This window comes from Trichechus manatus, unplaced genomic scaffold (genome assembly GCF_000243295.1).
Source record: "Trichechus manatus latirostris isolate Lorelei unplaced genomic scaffold, TriManLat1.0 scaffold00030, whole genome shotgun sequence".
In the NCBI taxonomy this organism is placed as follows: domain Eukaryota; kingdom Metazoa; phylum Chordata; class Mammalia; order Sirenia; family Trichechidae; genus Trichechus; species Trichechus manatus.
The window spans coordinates 19,918,130-19,924,250 of record NW_004443966.1 but is presented as its reverse complement, the minus strand read 5'-3'; positions in this window follow the sequence as shown (position 1 = coordinate 19,924,250).

Below are 6,121 nucleotides of genomic sequence, written 5' to 3'. Positions count from 1 at the left end.
GGGGCCACATGGTATGGGGCGGGGCCCGAGGCCGGAAGCGTCGCCAAAGAGAGAGAGGGGCGGGGCGAGGCGGAAGTGACTCCTAGAGACGGCCCCGCCCAACTCAGTCTCGGTTGAAGTCTTCGGCCAATGGAAAAGCGCGGATACTGAGGCTTTCCGGTGTGAGCACTTCCGCGGGGAGTTGAAAAGAGCCGGGCTGGCTACAGTCTTCTCTGAGGGTTTTCTGGTTGCGGGGATTGGTGTGGCGCGGTAAGTAAAAGACCAAGGGGTGTCTGTAGTTTCCGTTACTTTGGTCCGCTCCTCACCCCTCAACCTTCAAACCTCTGGGATTCCCGTTTCCAGATCAACGTTTGTCTGAACTCCACTTTTTGAACTGAGACCTGGCTGTCCGCTGAGGATGCTGCATCCCCCCTGGAGCCCCCTCACCTGTACAGGTAGTCCCCAACTTACGACGGGGTTCCATTCTGACGACTCCATCATAAGTTGGTTCTGCCGTAAGTCGAATACCTTTTTTTGTTCTTAGTTTTCATTATTATTGCCTTTTATTATCAGTAGCTTTATAAATCTGATCTTTGCCAGCGAGTGAACATCTGAGAATGATAACGTCAGCAAATTACACGCTGCAACATTTTGTGTAGTACATATTACTAACCGTAAGATGTATTTAAAAAAAAAAAAAGGACAGTGGTAAGTGCGGTTCTTCTAAGTTGACTATGTTGTAAGAGGACTACCTGTATTAATATTCTCACTTCTCAGATTCCAAAGGTGGAGTCTATGAGCCAAATCCTGTCACCCTCTTGTAAAAACCCTTGTTTTTTCCAGAACTTATTCTTAGACTTTGCTGCACTTTTGACTGTCTCTGTATAGGTTATCAGATTTGTTCATCTAGTCTGTTGTAACTTTTCTCCCCTCTGATCATCTTCCTTGATGATTTCAGAGTCGATGTGGACAACCCTTTCAACATCCAAGCCTCATCTCTAGCGACCCTCACATCAGCCTCTCAATCCCACAGCCAAAGCTTGGACTTTGTCACCAGTAATCAGCAATTCAGACAGCCTTCTGTCCAACCACAGCCTGCTATCGTTTCAGCAATAATGTCACCATAACTGTTCTTTCACTTTATCAGAACCTCTAGTCTGTTGAAAGCCTCTATTTTATCTCTTTCCATTAACCCCTTCCACTCTTCCTTCCCTCCTTATCCATCTTAGATTCAGTGGTACATCGTTACAGTCCTGCCCTAATTCCCCAGCACTTCCTTTTTTCCTCTTAGGTTTACCCAACTAAGTCTCCCACCTGGATGGACCTATATGCTTCTCTATGCCTGTGTACCTGTGCCTTGTCTTAGAAAATTGTCCTACTGAACAGGCTGGCATTGCTAAATTAATACATATCAACCTTGAGTGGACTATCAAAAATATTTATTGAACTTCCTTTATATTCTAGGCCAGGCACTCTCCTAGGTGTTTGAATTGAGCAGGGAACAAAACAAAGGCCTTGTCCTCAAGGATCTGTCATTCTATTTTAAGGAGACAGAAAAATATATAGTGTCAGGTAGGGATATGTGCTATGAAGAAAAACAAAGCAGGATAAGGATTAAACAAGGGTGTCAGACAGCTGCTATTTTATATAGGTTAATCAGAGAAGGAGTCGTTGATAAGGGACACTGAAGCAGAAACTGGAGTTTCTTGATGAAACTGGAGAAACTTGATGGGGGTGAGCCATATGGATATCTAGGGGAAGAGTGTTCCAGACAGAGGGGACAGCACGTTCAAATGCTCTGGGGCAGGAACATGCTTGGCATGCAATAAGAATAGCAAGGAGACCACCATGGCTGATGCTTAGTGAGTGAGGGGGGAAAGTGGAGTGGAGGGAGAGAGTGAAGATGATATCAGAGGGGTAGCCAAGGGCTCGGTAGACCTTGTAGACCATGGTGACAACTTTGGATTGTCATCCCTGAAACCACTGCAGAGTTTTGAGCAAAAGAGTGATGATCAGATTTAAGTCTCTAAAAGGATCATTCTAGCTGCTATGTGGAGAAGAGATTATGGGAGTGGAGGGGTAGTAGTAAAAGCACTGTCCAGGCAGGAGATTATGATGGCCTGAACTAGGTGACAGCAATGGAGGTGATGAAGAGTGGTCAGATTCCAGGTATATTTTGAAAGTAGAGCCACCAGGATTTGCTGAAAGGTTGGATGTGTGGGTGAGAAAAGAGTCGAGGATGATACCAAGGTTGTGGGCTCAAGTAACTGGTAGAATTGTGGTATCATTTGCTAACCTGGGGAATACTATCAGAAGCCATCCTCAGGGGGATACTACTCAGCAATAAGAAGGATGAACTACTGATACACACAACTTGGCAATATAACAACATAACAATAAAGAAATTATGCTGAGTTAAAGAAGCTCGTCTTAAAATGACACTGTTGAAAAGATTAAAACTATAATGACGGAGAATAGATCAGTGGTTGCCAGGGGATAAGGATGGAAGGAGGGGTGAGTATAAAGGGATAGTACAAAGGAGGTTCTTGGGGTGATGGAACTCTTCCATATCCTGATTGTGGTGGCAGTTATGTACATCTATACATGTGTTAAATCCATAAAACTGTACACTGAAAGTAAAAAGTCCATTTTATTATATGATAGTTTAACAACAACAAAAAAAGCCAAACTTGCCATGTGTGCTTAACTTTCCCTTCCAATTTCTCAGGGAGCTCCCTTTAACCTCTTGAAATATTAGATCCTTCTATCAGTATTCAAACAAGCTCTAGTTTCACCCATCTTTGCTAAAAACGAAACCTTTCCCTTGATCCCACATTCTGTGACTAAAGCCTTATCTCACTGTCCCCCTTCCTGTCAAAGCTTCTAGAGTTACTGTCTTCCCGGTAGCCTAAATGATCTTATCTTTCTCCTTAAAAAACCACTCTCTGGCTTCCCATTGCTCTTGGGATTAAGACTGAAATTCCTTCATGTGGTGTACAGGGCCCTAGGATGCTCTAGCCTCTGCCTACCTCTTTGGTGTTGCCTCTTTGCCTTAGTAGTAGAGGGCCCAGGAAAGCTGTTGGACTTAGTAGTTGAAACAGAAAAGTGCTGCCCCCGCCCCCCCCCATCATAGAAATAGAATGAAACCCTGAGACATACACCCATTCTGGTTACAAGGAATGTCATTTACTATCTCTACTTTGTTTTCCAAGCTGTAGTAGCTTGAACAGAATAGCCAGTCTTTTTCAGCTTCTCACATCAAGAAGTGGAGTGTATTTCTGCATTCTTTGAATCTAGGCTTGGCCGTGTGACTTGCATTGGACTATAGGACGTTAGTAAATGTGACACAAGCAGAGACTTGCCCACTCTTGCACTGGTAATTCAAACTCTTCCTCCACCATATGAGTAACTTCTGGCTCACCTGAATGGATGGTCGTCACCGCATCTGACGTCTAATCAACTGCCAGACGTGTGAGTGGGGCTCCTTAGCCCAACCATCCTGCGAACCACCAGATATGTGAACCAAGCTATTCTAGACCATTCAGGCCCAGCTGAGCTGGCCCAGACCAGAAGAGCTGCCCATCGAACCCACAGACCTATGAGAAATAATAAATGTTTATTGTTTTCAAGTTATACCAAGAAGTTTAGAGGTGATTTGTTTTGCCACAAAAGATAACTGATACACAAGGCATTTCTTTGCCTCTACCAAACCAAAAAATCCGTTGCCATTGAGTTAATTCCAACTCATAGTGACCCTGTAGGACAGAGTAGAACTGCCCCGTAGAGTTTCCAAGCCTGTGATCTTTATAGAAGCACACTGCCACATCTTTCTCCCATGGAGTGGCTGGTGGGTTCAAATGCCTACCTATCAGTTATATGCAGCCAAGCACTTCTAACCACTGTGCTACCTGGGTTCCTTCCTTTGCCTCTACCAGGATGGATTTGTGTGGTGTTTCTTGGAGCTGCTGAGCGCCTGAAGAGGAGAGCCACTGAGTGTCAACTTCACATAGTTGGCCTGCGCTACCTTCAGTTCTCCTTTAGATTTCTAATACTTTTGCTTATTTATAAACCAAAAAAACCAAATCCACTGCTGTCAAGTTATTCCGACTCGTAGCAACCCTATGGGACGGGGTAGAATTGCCCCATAGGGTTTCCAAGGCTGTAATCTTCACGGAAGCAGGCTGCCATGTCTTTCTCCTGCAGAGCAGCTGGTGGGTTTAAACTGCTGACCTTTTGGTTAGCAGCCAAGTGCTTTAACCACTGGGCCACCAGGGCTCCTCTGCTTATTTATAGCAGGGATTATCCTAGACATCATACATATGAACATACATACATTATTATTTCATCTTGTTCCATAGGGTAATATTTACATGACTTTCGTTGATTTAATTACTTTTTTTAAAATAAAGGTTGAGTTGCATAAATACTGGGTATCATTAGTATGTATGTTTTGTTATAAACTCATTTTTAAGTATTTAGTGCATAAAAGGTAAAACAGGTTAAGCAGCCATATTATAGAATAATAATGTAACTAGAAAAGGACATGTTTGGTAAAGTAGAGGGAAATCCTCAATAAGATGGATTGACACAATAGCCACAACAATGGACTGAAACATACCAACAACCACCTGGTGTATTTTGTTCTGTTATACGTAAGGTCTCCATGAGTTGGACTCTATAGTAGCTAACAACAACAATGAAGGGAAAACACCTTTAGTTTGTGATTATGATAGCCAGTGTTAGTGACTGATATAATTGTGTTTGTTTAATGAAACTTGGTGTTTTGGCATGAGTGGGTATCAATTTTGGGACTCAGGGAACAAGTAAGTTTTTTTTTTTTCCATTGAAGTTAATAATGATTACATTTTCAATTTGAATTGGCCCTACAAGAAGTTTCTCAGGATTAATTATCCTAGTAAGACAGGCGAGGACTGCCCTGCAGTTACTGTACCTTTTACTGCTATGAGAAATTTAAATGTAATTGGATGGTTAGGTTTCTTCTTGTCCTGAGATCAAGGTGTAGCCTCAGGAGCCTCTATTAGCATGTGTAAAGCCTCCACTGAGTAAATGGTTTTAAGCCTTGTAAAGAAAGAATGTGATGGGAGGGCAGGTAGCAGAAGCAAATCAACCTGGGGGCCTTAAAGGTGTATCAAGTCAACACATTCCTGGAGGGGACCTCACCCGCAAAGTTATCTGCAGCCCAATTTGGCTTCCGGTTTTGGCTTCCAGTGCCTTTTCCTACAGGAAGGATATGCCTAAGAAATGACTCTTTCACGGTCCTGTTCATCTTGTAAATCAGATAACTGGTCTTTGGTTTCTGGTGACTTTGTGATGCCTCAGCCTCCATAAGCCAGTCAAGTCTGGGGAACTATCAGCACCTTGTTACTGAGGCTTAAGGCTAAATTTTGAAAACTTTAAAAGTAATGAGGCCTCCTGGCAATAGGCAGACCAGCATTCCTCTGGAGGCAGTTGCTCTCTTGCTACATTCCCTTTCCACCTGCTCTCCCTGAAAAGATCTGTTCCAAGCCTGTGATTCTGTGATTTGCCAACATTCTGATTCACTGACTTGATTATATTGTTTTTTCCCCCTCACCTGGGAATATAGAGGTAAGACCTCTAAGACAAGCAAAAAGGCCAAATCCAAAGTGACTCATCCTCTTTGAAAATATTGAATTGCTTCACTCCCTTTGATACTTAGTAATTGAAAGCTGTCTTTGCAAAACTCTATCCAGATTTTTGTGATGGCTGCAGCACTCCCCGCAGCCCTGCAGACTGCCAGAGCAAGAGGGAGCAGAAGGCAGTTCAAGCCTTCTATCCTAGAATAAGACATCTGGTCACAGGCCTGTGCCTCTGGTTGGGGCTCTTTGGGAGCCATCTGGCCCCTAGCTGAGAGAGCTGTCGTAAGCCAGACACTGTCAAGTGCTGTCAAGAGACTAAGAGGAGAGGATGTCCTAGCCAAAGTCTTCCTGAGGGTGAGCGTGGTTTCTGTAAATATACCCAAAGACACCAGGGCCTTTACATCATCAAAAATATTTATTTCCAAGCACCAACACCAAGTGTTGGGGTGTCAAGGAGAATAATACACATTTTCGATTGTCGAGGTTGGCCTAGACGCTTGTCCTCTCTGGATTAAAAAACAAAC